The following is a 15,174-nucleotide window of genomic DNA, read 5'->3' on the forward strand; positions in this document are numbered from 1 at the left end:
GAAGGCAAACAAACTCAATCAGACAGGAAGGAGGCGGGCAGCGCCTGCCCCGGCCGGCAGCACTTACACCGCACGGTGAGGCAGGGAGTTCTCACTTCCTCTCTTTGGAAAGCATGTTTGTTATCACAGCCCTGGTGCAGGATTTGACCACCCTGTGCTGTGACTGTGGGGAAGGGGCCAGAGCCAAGGCTGTGCTCAGAGCTCAGGGAGCACAGCCCCCCTTGCTCTGGGACATAGGTGGATCCATGGAAACGACATCCAACCCCTCAGCTCAGACCTGGGTATCCCATCTCTGCCACCCACAGGGACCAAGATCCCCGCTTCAGTGCAAGGCTGGGACCAGGCTGCAGAGCTGCCATCACTCCCTCCTGCTCTGCCACACAGCCACCAGTGTCCACCTGCCCATCCCACACAGTGCTTTAGCTCACTGACCTGACACAAACAGCCAGCAGTGGGTTTGCTTCTTGGGCCTTAAACCCTGCAGCAGAAAACTCAAAAAACCAAAGGGAGCTCAATGGGTGGATAAGTGAAGGGAGGGGAGGGGGAGGGAAGGTGAGGGGGAAGAGCTCCCAGTTGTTTCAGCCTGTTCACCTCCCTGCTCCCACAGCCCCCACCTCCCACACGTCCTCTGGGGAGCCCAGGTGGGGTTTGGGAGATTCCAGCTGTGGCTGCTGGTGCCCAGCAAGCAGCACTTGTGGCCATGCTGCTCTGTGGCCAACCACAGTGTGTGTCCCACGCTGGTGGAGCTGATGGGCACAGCATGGCTGTTCACAGCCGAGAGCGTGCGTGGAAATGTGTGCAGGGATTTTTAAACAAAACATGTTGTGACCATGGGCCAGGGCACCCCATGGCCCCGTGAGGGACATACCCACTGAAGAGACATACTGCTGTTTGGGACAAAGCTGGGGCCGTGGGGGGAGAGCTGAGCCCAGGAGACACTGTGCAGTGAAGCCACACTGACACTGTTCCGCTGCAAACCTGAACCCCACTGAACTCAGCCCTGGGGCACAGGCCTGGTGGGCTCTGCAGAGCGGGGGCTGCACACGGGGCCTCGCTGGGACCGGCACTGACTCACCCTCCGCTGAGCTCAGTGACTTCATCTGCTGGAAATAGCAACCAAGGAGGAATCATCTCTGTCACTGCCATACCCGTGCACACACACAGGCACTGGCTGCTGCCTGCACTGCTGCCTGCACCCAGCCCCAGCTCCAGGGCAGGAGCAGCCCCTCCAGTCAGCCCCATGCTGGAGCTGCTCCACACAGGACAGCACAGGACAGGATGGTGCCCGTGGCTGCACAGGCTGATGGCACTCGACCGCTGCCAGCCCTGTGAGGGTTGGAGCAGGAAGCTGCTGCAGGAGTTGGTGAACTCAAGGGGTCTCAAGGCCAGAGAGCTCATGGCTGTATCCATGCCCCTGCTCATACAGCACAGACAGTGCAATTTGCACTCAGCAAGTTGCACTTAGCTCCAGAAAAGGCACCTGGCTCCCTGCAATGGCTTCCACAAGAAAGGGCTCCTGCAGCTCCCCTGGGAGCGAAGCAAAGCCGTGGCAGCAGCTGGCAGTGGCTGTCTCAGATAACAGGACCACTGCCCAGGGCTCTTGCTCTTATCACTGGTGAGAAGAGTCTTCCTGGGGTTTGTACTGAGCCAGCACACAGCAACCCCCAGACAGCCCAACTATGGCTCTGCCACAAGGATCAGAGTTGTTGGAGCTCCCATGGGGGCACCCTGTGAGTCTCCACCCTGAGCTTTCCCAAGGGAACAGTGCCAGGATGGGGCTTGTGGTGCTGGAGCCAGGGTGGAGGGCTGGTGTGGGCACAAGGCAGTCGCTGTTTAAAGGTCAGGAGGGCTGAGGCAAGCAAGCTCGGTGCTCACTGTCACTTGTCCTTCATGTGCCTATTTGTTCAGGTTTGCTTTTGTGAAAAGGAAAGAAAACCAACCCCCTCTCATAGACCCCTCTGTTCCCTCCACTGGGGCTCATCCCATGTCCCTGGCCCAGGGAGTTGCATGTCTGGGGGTTTTCTTCTGTGCTGGTTCTTTGGTACTTTCTAGAGCTGGGGAGCGTGCAGAGGCATCAACCTCATAACCCCGCTGGCCCTGCACTGGCTTCCCAGCCCCTCTGCTGTTTGTGATGCCATGGAGAGGCCAAATCTTCCCTTTTACACAGAAGAAAGGCTCATCAGCAATCGCAGCAGGCTGGGTTTGACAGCTCGTAACTTTATGGCTTTTAAAAAATAACCACAGCCTGTTTTAAACACTGGTCAAGGTCTCCTCTGCCCTTCCCCCTGAAAAGCTTTCCCAGCTCTCACTTTTCTGATATTAGATACTTTCTCTAATCTTTGGCCTTCATTTATTAATGGCTAATTATATCTATTTGCTTTAGTGCCAACATTGTCCTCTAGCTTGAATAGCTTTCTTGCCTCCCTAATGCTTGCTTCCTGGCACTATTTATAGGCAGCAATTGTATCCCCCCGCAGCCTCTGTTGTGCTTGGCTACACAGGCTCTATGCCTTCAGCCTCCTCAAAGGGCCCCATTGCCCTCCTGCCTCCATCCCTGTCCCCTCCTCGACTGGATGGTGTCAGACAGGTGCCCAGCCTGTCCCTGGCTCTGGCAGAAACCACTTAGATGTCAGCACTGGCCGTGACGCTTTGGGGCAGGAGCTGGGGCAGAGCCTTGTGCCTTCAGGGAGTCCTGTCAGTTATTTTTTTAGACAGCCCCATGGGTTTATTTTTTTAGGCAAATGCAGGGATCACTCCAGGGTCCTGTTTGCCTTCCCTGTCCCTCCTATCCCATTTCTCTCAAGGGAGAGTGAGTGCCCACCAAGGCAGCGCAGGGAGTTGTGTGATTCCTGTCTGCGCTTTCATCCTGGATGAAAGGGATGCTAGAAAACATTTGTTTTTATGATAAAAACAATTGACCCGGGAGGAATCTGCCTCACCAGGATGGCCTGCAGCAAATTGTGGAGACGAGGCACAACATGCAGCAAACACCAAGTGCTTCCAAGCCTCGGAGCAGCTGCAGAGCAAATCCCTCTCCATGTGGAAGGAAACCCACACTGGGCTTCCACGGCTGCTCCTGAGCCCAGACAACACAGCCAGTGATGGTTTTAGTGGATTTTGTTGGGAAAGGGAAGACCTGCAGAGGACATTGTTTATTTTTTTTTTAATGAATGCCCGGATTTTTTTATTGCAGACATCTTCACCATAGATCTCAACTGAGCTTTTAATAGATGGGTTCCTCGCCAGCGGCAATCGCAAATTGATTGCAGCAGAAATGGCAAGTGAAGACAAATATAGTGCAGGGCTGCCTGCAGGGAGAGCGCGCGGAGAAACTTCGGATGCTATTTTTGGTGTTTTGTCTCCACTGCTTACAGTATTTCTAATCTTTGTTTCTCCTTAAAAACATGTTTGGGGGTGGGATGTTTTTGGGGTTTTTTTCCTTGTGTTAAAAAAAGTTCCATTCTCTGGAGGAAAAAGTTGGGTGGCCATGTCCGTGCCCAGCTCTGCAGAGCTGGTGGGTGCCATGGCCCTGTTTGGTGTGGCAGGAGGGTGAAGGTACACTGGTGATGCTGCCTCCATCCCCTCCACTGTGACCAGAACCAGGTCCATCTGTCCCAGGCGCTGCACAGAGACGGGGAGGGGAGTGCCAGGGGTCACTCAGGGTACTTGGCAGAGTAGGAAAACACTTCAAGTTATTGCTGGGCTTGGGGAGCCAGAGCTGCGTGACACTGGAGTGATGTTAAGGGCTTTATGGCCCTGATGTCCTAAACTTCTCAGGCCCAGAGGATGATCGGGATGGTGCAGACCGAGGCAGGTTCACAGGACAGCAAGCCTCTGGTGCAGAGGTGTCTCTCTGATGCTCGTGGGTGTGAGAGACAAGGCTGTGGTCAGAAACAAAGGAGCAGAAATGCTAATAAAAAATCTGTGTTTAAGTACAGAATAGTGAAATAAAAGCGGATCATGGCAGGGCTGGCCGTGACTGCAGGAGCCTTGGGAGCCTTGGTCCTGCACAGCCAGTGTCTACCTGGTAGTCTGGGATGTTTGCAGCAGCAGTTCAGGGGAGACTATCACCTCGCTGAGGACCTGACAGCATTTCAGACCATGGGATAGGGTTTGTGTTGTCTATGTGAGGAGGCTTCCTGGTATGAGAACTCCCAGATGTTTTTCTTCTGTTTGTGCAGACCATCTTCTGCCTTGATTCGATCAAGCTACAATCTGGCATTCACTAAAAAATCCCTCTATTTCCCATGTTTGTGCTTAAATAACATAAAAAGCCCCTCTCCACCAGCATGCTGGATGGTGCTGGCATTGGAATAAAGACAACAAAAATGGGGAAAAGAAGTTGTTCATCAGTGGCTCAGTGAACCAGTTAGCAGAGGGCACCTGTGGCCCTTTCATTCCCAGCCAGGCTGATATTGCATGTCCAGCACAGCACAATGCTTATACCCAGCAGCTCAGCATCACCCACCTGAGCTGGGGTGAGCTGGGGCTGCTGAGAACCCCAGGAAGGAAAAAAAAAAAACCAAATTTTTAAAAATTTGAAAACCCCCTTTTTTAATGTTTTTAAGGCACACACTAACATCCACATCTGACAATTCTGCACCAGCCACCCACCCCACAGTCCCGCTGCAGGAGGGATCAGGATCTCAATGCCCTGCAGAGCTGCCTGTCTTGCCCTGCCAGGCATCTCTGGAAGAAGGGGCTCAGTGTCACACTGGGCACATGCCCTCTGCCACCTGAGAAGGTTTCCAGCTGGCCTTGCTGGTGCTGGTATGTGCAGATGTACCAGGGAGGAGCAGCAGCCCTTGGGCGCAGTCCAAGGGAAATGTCTGTGGTGCCACAGGCGCCTGCCCGTCTCCAGCGCTGGCACCGGCTCTGCACCGCTGTGAGGCTGCCGACGACCCCATCACTGACCAGCCAAACTCCCTTTTTGGGGCAGTACGCTCCAGCTCAGCCACCCCCCCTCCAGGAGGTTATTTCGCAAGAGAAGGCAGCTTGCGGAGGAGGTTTTCGTGGCCGGGGATCAAAGTCCTTGGCGCCCGCCCACTTTCCCAGCATTTCGCTGTCGCACAGCCCGGGCCTGCAGCTGGGTTTGTGTGCCAGCACCGCGCTGGGGAGGCAGCAGGGAGGGGGAGCCCAGGGCTTGCAGGGGGAGAAGGGCTCGGCTGTCCCAGCATTGGGATACTGAGGTCAGCCTGCTCGCCTCTCCCGCCCTGGGCACCATGGAAAAGGGGTGTCAAGCCCTGTGGCCACCCTCGGGAAGGGCAGGGGGAGGCAGGGATGCTGCGAAAAGGGACTGGTGAAGAACAGGATTCCCAGTCTTCAGCAGTCACAGGGAAGCAGCTTTGCTTTGCCCAGAGACGGAGGCATCGTGTTCAGGTCCTGCAGGCATCCCAGCTAGTGGAAGCGTGGCTGGACCTTCCCTGCCCCAATTTGGGCAACACCAACCCCAGCCTAGGCAATAATCCTGCTCTCTCCATCCTGCTCCATCTCCACCAGTCCTGAGCTGTCTCCTGGGCCAGCTGAATAAGCTCATTTTTCACTGTGCTTTGTGGCTGCAGACCTTGCAGAGCTGTGTGAGGAGGCAGGCGGGGACAAGAGGAAGAGTTAACTGACTTTTAGTCAGCTTTCTTTAGGTAAGAGCATATATTTACACAGTGAATAACCTGGAGGGGTCACATTTTAAGACACTGATGTATTCCCCCCCACCCCGATAAAACAACGTGCTTATATCCGCCGGGTCTGTGGGGTGGGACACAGAGCTCCCTTGCCAGCCCCACTCCCAGTGCAGACAAGGAAACCAGTAACACCACCCAACTCAGCCTCTCCAGGGATAAGTAAACATTCCTGGCTCCTCCTCTGTCCATTTGCAATGAGGCTTTTCTCAGGTCCGGTCTTGCAGGGGCACAGTCGCTTTCCCCCCACCAACACCCTCATCCCGCAGAACCAGAAAGGCTGGGAACCACCTTCTCATTTCCAGAATAAATGTATTCCAAGAAAATTCCCCTCCTGAAGCACTGGCCTATAAGCCTTGTCTGTCCCTCTTGGTTTGCCATTTCATTCCATTTCCACTTCATCCAGCCCCCATTCCATTCCCATAACCAGCCGGGGGGTGGCAGGGGGGTCGGGGTCAGTTGTCACCTCCCAGCGACTGTAAATGGCAGCAAAGGGCTGGGGATCACCCGTCATTCCCATTGCAATCCAGGCCTGAGGGAGTAGGGCTCACCCACACCATCACTGATCTCACCTGTGTCACTGCTGGACACTTGTCAGCAGACACTGGGCTGGCAAGAAACCAGGCTGGCATGTGCCACAAAAAAGGGTAGAAAACTGACAGGTTTGGGGCCAGGAGCTGTTCCTGCTATATTATTATTGATAACCTCTGCTATAAGGAAAAACAATAAAATTAGGAATAGATGTAAAGAGCATGTTTTTTTCCTCCACCCAGCTGAGCTGTCGGGAATAAATCACTGGGTATTTTTGCAAACACTCAGCGAGGCTGGGGAAATCTGCTGTGAGCCGGAGTGCTCAGGTCAGGGCTGTCCTGCCAAGAGATGATTACAGCCTGTCCTAGGGACAGAGGAATGGGGAATGGGGCCAAGAGGTGTCTCAAGTCCAGGAGTAAGATTACAGGCTGCAGGGTCAGCAAAACCCTCCTGCGCTCTGGGCGGCACCTGAAACCTCACCAGAAAGGAAAGCAGCCGGTTCAGCAGCACTGCAGGTGGCAAATGGCCCTCGGTGGGGGCAGGGGCGCTCCAGCAGCCCCTCCCCAGGATGCTCAGGGGAGAATTAGTTGGTCAATCCGTGGCATTTCTGCCCAGCAGTGAGACAAAGGGTCAGCTCCTGCCATCACATGTCCTGGGGCAGGGCGCTCCCCAGACCCACACCAGGCTGTGTCCTGCAGCCCTGGGGTTGGAGTGCTTGGACCCTCTGCTCCTGACCCCTTGCCTAGAGTTGCACAGAGGCAAGGCAAACATCTCTGCAGTCTGTGACCTCCACATAAAAACAGAAGCAACGTTCCTCTCCTAAAAAAAAGGATCAAAAGAGTAGATTAAACATCCAGCTCAGCACAGTGCCTGGGGTCTATTGCAGTGGTTAATCTATAACAAAGCCAGATACATGTTGCTAGAGCTTGGTCTGGGCTTTTTTTTAGCATCTCTCTGTTTTTTCCGAGGGTGAGGGCTCCCACACACCCCGCTCGCAGCGGCGGGGCCACTCGCTCTGTCGAGGAATCAGTGCCAGCCTGAGCTTCATTCAGCTCAGGGCCTTCTCTGCCGCCTCCACGCCCCTGCCATGCTTTCATCTTCTATTAAAATCAAGCCCATAGCACAGCAAAGCCACAGGGAGCAACAGCGAAGCCAAACCAGATGCCACTCAGAGCTCTTACCAAGGAGACACTGTCTGGGGCTGGATGCTGAGGGATGGGGAACAGGGGCACAGTCCTCTGGTCCCATTCCTGCCCACTGGGTGACTTCAGGATCCATCCCACAACCTCCTCACATACAGGTAGGTCCCTGCCCAGCACCCTACACCCCAACAGGCTGCAGTAAGTCCAGGCACAGACATTTCCAGCCAGGTTTAGGCAGTGTTGGACCCAGCAGTGCTGACCACAGGCAGATTTCCCCGGGAGGACAGCAACGACCTTCACTTCTCTGTCCAGTGTCCGAGGGGATCAAACATTTGCACAGCTCAGCTTCATGTAAAAATGAGAAAAAGAGAGGAAAATGGGAAAAAATGGGGAAGAGGGTAACTACCAGCTCTACTGATACCGCTGCTGGCTGCCCAGGGAGCCTGGCAGAGCCAGCCCAAGAGCAGATTTCACTGCCCTGTGATGTGAGGGCTGGAGACTCTCACACAGCCTGGCTGCTGCCCTTGCCTCTTGGACATAATTGAAGTGTAGGACCTGCTGCCTGGCTCAGAGATGAGCTCGCTTTTCAGAGCTGACATGCACAGAAACCAGAGAAGTTTCCATGAAGTCCTTCACACTGACAGCGTTGGGTGAAGCGCTGGCTCCTGTTACAAGTCCAGGGATTTTTGAGTGGTAAAACTGTAGAGTGTTAATGCTCACAAGCAGGTGTCAGAACAGCAGCTTGTGTGGCCAGAGGGCTCAGATGTTGCACCTTGAACAGCCAGGCTCCCTTCCAGGCAGATACAGGCACCAGCACCAATCCTGCCCTTGGGAAGGAGTTATGTCCCATCCAGGATAGTCAGGCCATGGTATTGCTGGACATCAGCAGCTTGCTCCTGGTTGTGTGGCACAGAAGAAAGGAAGAGCCAAGGAGAGGATAGGCAGAGAAAGGAAAAAAAAGCAAAATCTGAAAGAGAAAAAAGTGAGAAGAGAATAAAAAAAGAAGAAGGAAAAAAAAGGCAAAGAGAAAAGACAAGAGATACAAAGGAAAGGAATGGCAAGGGGCAGCATTGCTCTGTGATCAGGGGGTAGGAAAAAGGGCTGGAAAAAGGCTCTGGGGGCTCCCATCCCCTGAGAAGGGCAGCTGGGCCCTCTGCCCAAGTCTCATTGCTGCAGCTGCATCTCAGATTATGTTCATTGCATTGAAATAATTTCTCCTTTCACCACCACTAGCCTGAGCATCCAACAGGCACAGCACAGTGCCTGGCAGTGTGTTCCCCCAGGCTGGGGCTGGTTCCTAGCAGGAGCTCCCAGCTCCATTGCCTGCTGCCCCAGGCAATGCCCGGCAGCCAAGGAGGGTGACAGCCAAGGAGCTGTGCCCAGGCACTGCTGGTCACAGGCAAGGATCCTCCTGGGCTCCAGCAGCTGGACACAGATCCAGATCTCAGTCTGGATCCCCACCTGTGCACACAGGGCTGCTCTGTATCTATAGTGCAAACGGGAAAAGTAAAGATTAAAAACACCCCCCACCCTCTGGCATAGCTGCAGTTGCTTCATCATGCAAAACTCTGCATAATGGTCACTGCTGTGCTGATTTAACCAGCCCTGTGTACTGGATCTCTGCTTGCCAAGCCAGCTGCTGGAGTTCTAGGAAACCAAGGGATGAGGAAGGTAGTTTTGACGCAAGTTTGTGGCCTGATGGGATGAGACAGAGCACAGCAGACCAGGACTGTGAGTGCCGGCCACCACCCTGTGCTGGGCAGGAGCAAAAGCCCTTGAGCAGGTGAAGCTGCTGCTGCCAAGGCAAGAAATGAGTGAGAGACATCCACACCCAGAGTTCCTAACGGCAAAATGAGTCACTGCCCTGTGCCTGCAGCATCCAACACCAAGGACACACTGGCTCCACACCTCAGTGGGGTCTGCTCAGGACAGGATGGGTGGCTGAGCAAGGTGGGAGCTCTCCTTTTGGCTACACTACTCGGAACTCCAGCCAGCAGGACCTGTGGTGGGAGGCAGGATCATGATGTCAGCCCCACAGCTGCCCTGCTTACCCACATTAGCCTTCGGATAACATTTTTTTCCCTTCTGACACTCTTATGTGCAGTCTGGAGCTGGACAGGCTTCAGGACAGGACAGGGCACAGGTTAAAATGTTGGGTGCAGAGCCAGACGGATGCAAAGGAGAGAGGATGGGGAAGCAACAGGGGCACTGGGCTTCACAGGGCATAGGAGACTTCCCGAGCATTGGCTAAACAATTTAATGAGGGGACAGCAATGGGGAACAGTAAAATGAGGCTAAAATATAAGGACAAACATGAACAAGGCAATGAGAGAGCACAACCCTGGGGGAGGCTGATCTGGTCATGATGAGGGTGCTGATAGGGCAGAGGCTGCCATGGTCTTTACTAACAGGCCATCAGCTGCAGGACAGGGCTGCTGCAGACCACTTGGCCTCTGTAGCTTGTCCTGCCATGGAGGAAACCCCTCAACACACACATGCACACACAGATCCAGGTGGTTAAAGAACCAGCTCAGTAAAACTCTAAGTTCAAGATCTTGGGGCCTCTCAGGAGGAACATGCTAAATAAAGAAACCAAACACACTGTATGTACCATTTTCCCCATGTGCATCTTCCTCATGTGCATTGCAGATGAGCTGCTGCAGCATGTGCAGCTGTGCTCAGGGTGGCAAGGGGAGAGGGGAGGTGGAGGGAGCCTTTCCTGGAGAGATGCCCAGTTGTACACATCCCAGTGACACCAGCAGTGCTCGGTTATTCAGGGCTCTCACACATCTCATTTGCCAAGTTTTAGTAAACTTTCCCCGCCCCATCCTGGGTTTGGTGGTAGGAGGTGTCTCGGTGCACTCGCTGCCACTCCCCACCGTGGTCTCAGTGTGTGGTGCCTTCACACCTTCCTATCGGTTCCTGCAAACCCGGCTCTGATCAAATTGGCTTTGCAGAGCCCGAGGTGCAGGTGGGATGACAAGCCCCAGGGCACAGAAAGCACTGCCCACCAGCCTGAGCTCCCCACTGCCTCCCTGTCTTGCTGCATCCTCTCCCAGGTGGGCGGGAACACTGAGCTGCATGGCACAGCCCTACAGACCAGGAATCACCACAGCAAATCCTCAGGTAGGGCTCAGTCACAGCAGCCCATCCACAAGCAGCCAAGACATTGCTGAGCACGGGGACAGCCCCCACAGCATCCTCCAGCTGAGCCCCTTTGGGAGCCCGATCTCTCCAGCCAGCACCTCAAATTCTAAATACCCCCCTGGGATGCCAGGAGCCTCTCAGAGCTCCCCTGGCAGGAGGAGATGTCCCAGCCCATTGCCTCGGTGATGCTCCTGCCTGCACAGCCTGTACAGGGACGGTGCCGTGCCCGGTGAGAGACACGTTCACATTCACACAGCGCCTTTGGCTGGAGGGACCTCCAATAATGCTGCAAATACCAGTTACTTGAGTGGTGGCCACACACATCAGTCATGTCACCCCGTCTCTACAACACATCAGGTCCTCCAAGATAGAATCCCCCAGGAATGCTGGGCAAGAGGCAGATGTAATTACCCCACATGGAGTTTACCCCATGCAGGGGCAAAACCTCTGCTCCTGTGAAGCTGCCCAGAAAGCTTTGACTGTTCAGGGCATTCCTATCTAGTTTGAAAGCAATCAGGACCAGGTATGGCATTTTTCTCCAGAAAAGCAGAGATTGCTCTAAGTCTTCAGAAAATACCAAATCTGAGCTGACGTTGCAACGCATTTCTATGCAGATGAGCCTTTGGTAAAGTCCAGCGCTCACAGGTGAGGTGCAGCCAGGTCTTGGCATCAACCATCACAGATCTGCCTCACAAAACACATGCAGCTATTCCTGCCCACACAGTCCTGGCCATCAGTCCCCTGACCCAATAAATGCTGTAACCAGCAGGGGTTTCTAATAAAGGCCTGGGGATTGCAGCCTGTCACAGCACCGACAGCTTGGCTGGATTAGAAACCTGATTAACGGCCTCGGGGGAGATTAGAAATTGCTATTTTGAGAGGGGGTTTTCATAGCAGGCTCTGTGTAATCTGCAGCCCGAGCAGGACGGCGTTCTCCTGCACTGGCTGTTTTCTGGGGGAGCCAACACTGCTGGCAGGCCAGGCCAGGGGGTACATTTCTCTCTGCTCAGAGCCGTGTTTATGTTTGCTGCAGTGCTCATTGCTGGCTGATCACAGCAATTATACGGGGGAGGCATATTTACATGTTTTAACTCTGAAACACTGAGCAAACAAGGCAAGATAATCATTAACTTTGGGAGCTGTTAACCTTCAGCGCGAGTTTTGGCCAGTGAAGGAGAAGTCTGCCAGAACAAAGTCTCTATTTTAGTAAACATTGAAAGAATGACGTGAGAAAGCTTTTGGTTTTGTATATTATGAGTAGGTAATTATAGGGCATTAATTTGTGTCTCCAGCCTTGATGCTGTGAGAAACTTTTCTTTATAGAAGAGAGGAGGAAAGGGGGAAAAAAGCACGGTTAAAATCCACTGGCTTCATCAGCCTGGGAGCAGGAGGAGCAGGGCAGTACAGCACAGCATTGCTGGAGGGCTATAGGGCTGCAGCTCATACCCGCTCCTTCACTGCTGATTATTATGCCAAAGAAATTGTATTTAGACCTAAAAGTTGCTGCAGGAGCTTAATCAGTAAAGCAGCAATAGATTAGGAGCAAAGAGCAGCACCCTGTACTCTGCCCACGAGGTTCAAGGACTGGCTAAGCTGGCTCCCAGCACATGCAGGAGGCAGGGTGGGAGCACAGAGGCTCCCTCGGGCTGGCTGGGCACCGAATCAAACACCAGGAAACATCAGTATCCTTCCTGACCACAAATTGTTAATGCTGCCCCTGGGTAACACATTCTGGAGGGGAAAGAAGAAGAACAACAAAAAGCAAAATACTGCAGACTTTGGACTGTTACGGGTATCATAAAAAAGTGGGTACTTGAGGAAGGAGGAAGATAAAGGAGGAAGAAAGGAAGGGAAGATGAAAAGTTAAGTAGACAAGCAGATTTACAGTCTTATGGTTACACATGATAACCAAGCAGAGAGTGCCATCCACTCAATAGTGCTTATTTGACCATCAGTGGGAAACAGATGAGTAATTGAGGCCTGTAAGGAGATTATGGCCAGAAACAGCCTCCTGCTCCAAAGAGCAGCTGCTGGGAGCTGTGGATTCCCCAGTCTAGCCTGACTTGGGGCTGACTTGACACAGGAGGCACTACTCACTGCCAGCACAGGTGATGAGCAGGTGTTTGGGCATCCTTCTCCACAGGGCACAGAAAAAGCAGTTCCATTTGCCATTTAACACAAGGTACAGAGATGGATAGTTTTGGGAGGGGCCTGAAGTGTCACAAAATGCCATCTTTTCCCTTTGAAGTTCACTTGTGCTTGTTCTTCAGGGCAGGCTGTAAGAGTCTCACAGATTCAGTTCTTTCCTGGGAGGCAGAGCCACCCTCCAGCACTGAGGCCAGTACTCACCCTCCTGTCCCAGTGCCCCACATACCTTTCACACACAGGCTTTACAGCACTCAGCACGTGCCTCTCAAAGTGGTTTCACAGTGTTCAGCAGTTCCAGATCAACAGATCAAGGGTTCACTGCAATAACATCAGCAGGTTTTCCCTGCGCATGGCAGAGAATCTATTAATGTTTGTTTAGGAAATATATTTGTTTAAGAAAGCTCCCCCAGCCCTCAAAAGCATGTGTTTTACAGCTGCAACCCAGCCCCCAGATGTAGCAATTTCCCCCAGGCCCAATTGCAAAACAAGTTGCTCCAGCCCTTGGCAGCCCTGCTCCCTGTCACAAGATCCCAGACTTCTAGTGAGCTTTTAAAGAAAGTTTTGGAAAAACGTTTGTTTGCACAGGCAGTGGCACAGAGCTCCTGCAGTTTGGGGTTGTTTTTTTTCCTTTTAGTGTTGCACCTCTGTGAGCATGGTTTTATATGATTCAGTACTAAAACATTTTGAATAATCTTTTCTGCAGAATAAAGCTTATTTGATTTCGCTTTTAAATGCACAAATAGCTTGACTCAAAATTCAAACACAGCTGATTAATGCCATTCAACCAACAGCTAAAAAGCCCTCCAAACTTTTACCACAATCAGGCTCTTTAATCCACAGGAGTTTTAACTCTACAGCATTTGTAACATAAGAAAAATGTTTCAGACGCCCAATATACCATTGCTGCTCTTTCATCAGCTCTAAGGCCCAAACTGGAGGCTTTTGCTCATGTTGTAAAACTAACAACTTCCATCAGGTGTAAAATAAAGCAGATGATCATTGCTAATCATGTCATGAAGGTGTTCTGAAAATTAAATAACATTGACAACCCTTTCTGCAGGTACAGGGCAAGCCACGATACTCCATGCAGTGATGGACTTCACAAACATGTACATATTTTAATGCCAGGATGCAAACTCCATTTTGAATGAAGGGTTAATTTGGTCCTGCCATTGTTTTTTCTTGAGCTAGAAATCACTGAAGTCTATTTGGGCAAGAAGGAAAGTTAAGCTATGATATTTACTACTAAAATACAGAAATCAGACCATCCATTAATCCATTAAACACTGAAAAACCTATATTGTCTGCTTTCTAGAGTGATCTTTACTACGTCAAATTTGTGGGCAATCAGGTTTCTGTGTAACATAAGCATAGATTAATCTCCTGCAGGGATCATAGAACATCTCAGATCCTCACCTGGAGTCTTATTCAGCAATACTACAGAAATGGATGAGCCAAACCCTCAGATTATCTCAGTCCCTGCTAGAGGAAGAAACAAATAATGCTCATCAGTTCCGTGGCTCAGCCACTTCCCAGCCAGGGATGCCTTTGCCCACCCCAGCTAATCCACAGCCAGGGATGCCTTTGCCCAGCCCAGTTAATTCCCAGCCAGGGATGCCTTTGCCCAGCCCAGCTAATCCACAGCCAGGGATGCCTTTGCCCAGCCCAGCTAATCCACAGCCAGGGATGCCTTTGCCCAGCCCAGCTAATCCACAGCCAGGGATGCCTTTGCCCAGCCCAGCTAATCCACAGCCAGGGATGCCTTTGCCCAGCCCAGCTAATCCACAGCCAGGGATGCCTTTGCCCAGCCCAGCTAACCCACGGCTGCTGTGCCCACGGGAGGTGCCAGTGCCAGCAGGTGCTCGGCTCCCGGGTCAGACCCAGCTGGGGGAGAGCCAAGGGCAGGGGACACAGGAAGAGACAAAAATGGGCAAAGCAACCCAAGTGGAGCCTTGTGCAGAGGATAAGCTCTAGTCATGACTCTTTCCCTGTTCTGTGCCACATCCACAGCGCTTCGTGTGTGTGGGGAGAACCCTCAAGTGAGACCCCTGTCCAGCTATTTAAATTTAACGGGCAAAAACACATCTAATGGAAAGTTCTCAAGCTTTACATGAGGCATCTGCCCACCTCTGTCTGTCTGGAAGTCGGATATCCTGCAGGTGTATTCTAGCTGGTAAGACACAACACTCAAGTTCACATCTCCAAAATTATTCTGGTAGCCCAACTGCTGACAGCTGGTGTTTTTATAGTCCCTTTACTACACCAAAATGTAATGGCATGTTACTATGAACATCTCAAATCTGAAAGATACTTCTGTGGTACTTGAATGTTTATTACTTTGATTATATCCATGTCAAAAGTTAGGCTTTTACACTATGAATACCATACACCTCAGATCTCCATTTTATCCCTTTTCTTTTTTTCTGATCTGGAAAGATCCTTACTTCATGCCCCTAAGACAGCACTTGAATGAAAGAAAGGGTAGCAAGCCATCTTCCACTTTCTCAAGATGGAAATATGCTTGATCTCAT

The sequence above is a fragment of the Pipra filicauda genome, unplaced genomic scaffold (genome assembly GCF_003945595.2).
Source record: "Pipra filicauda isolate LSUMZ 115617 unplaced genomic scaffold, ASM394559v2 scaffold391_size691406_pilon, whole genome shotgun sequence".
NCBI classification, from domain to species: Eukaryota; Metazoa; Chordata; class Aves; order Passeriformes; family Pipridae; genus Pipra; species Pipra filicauda.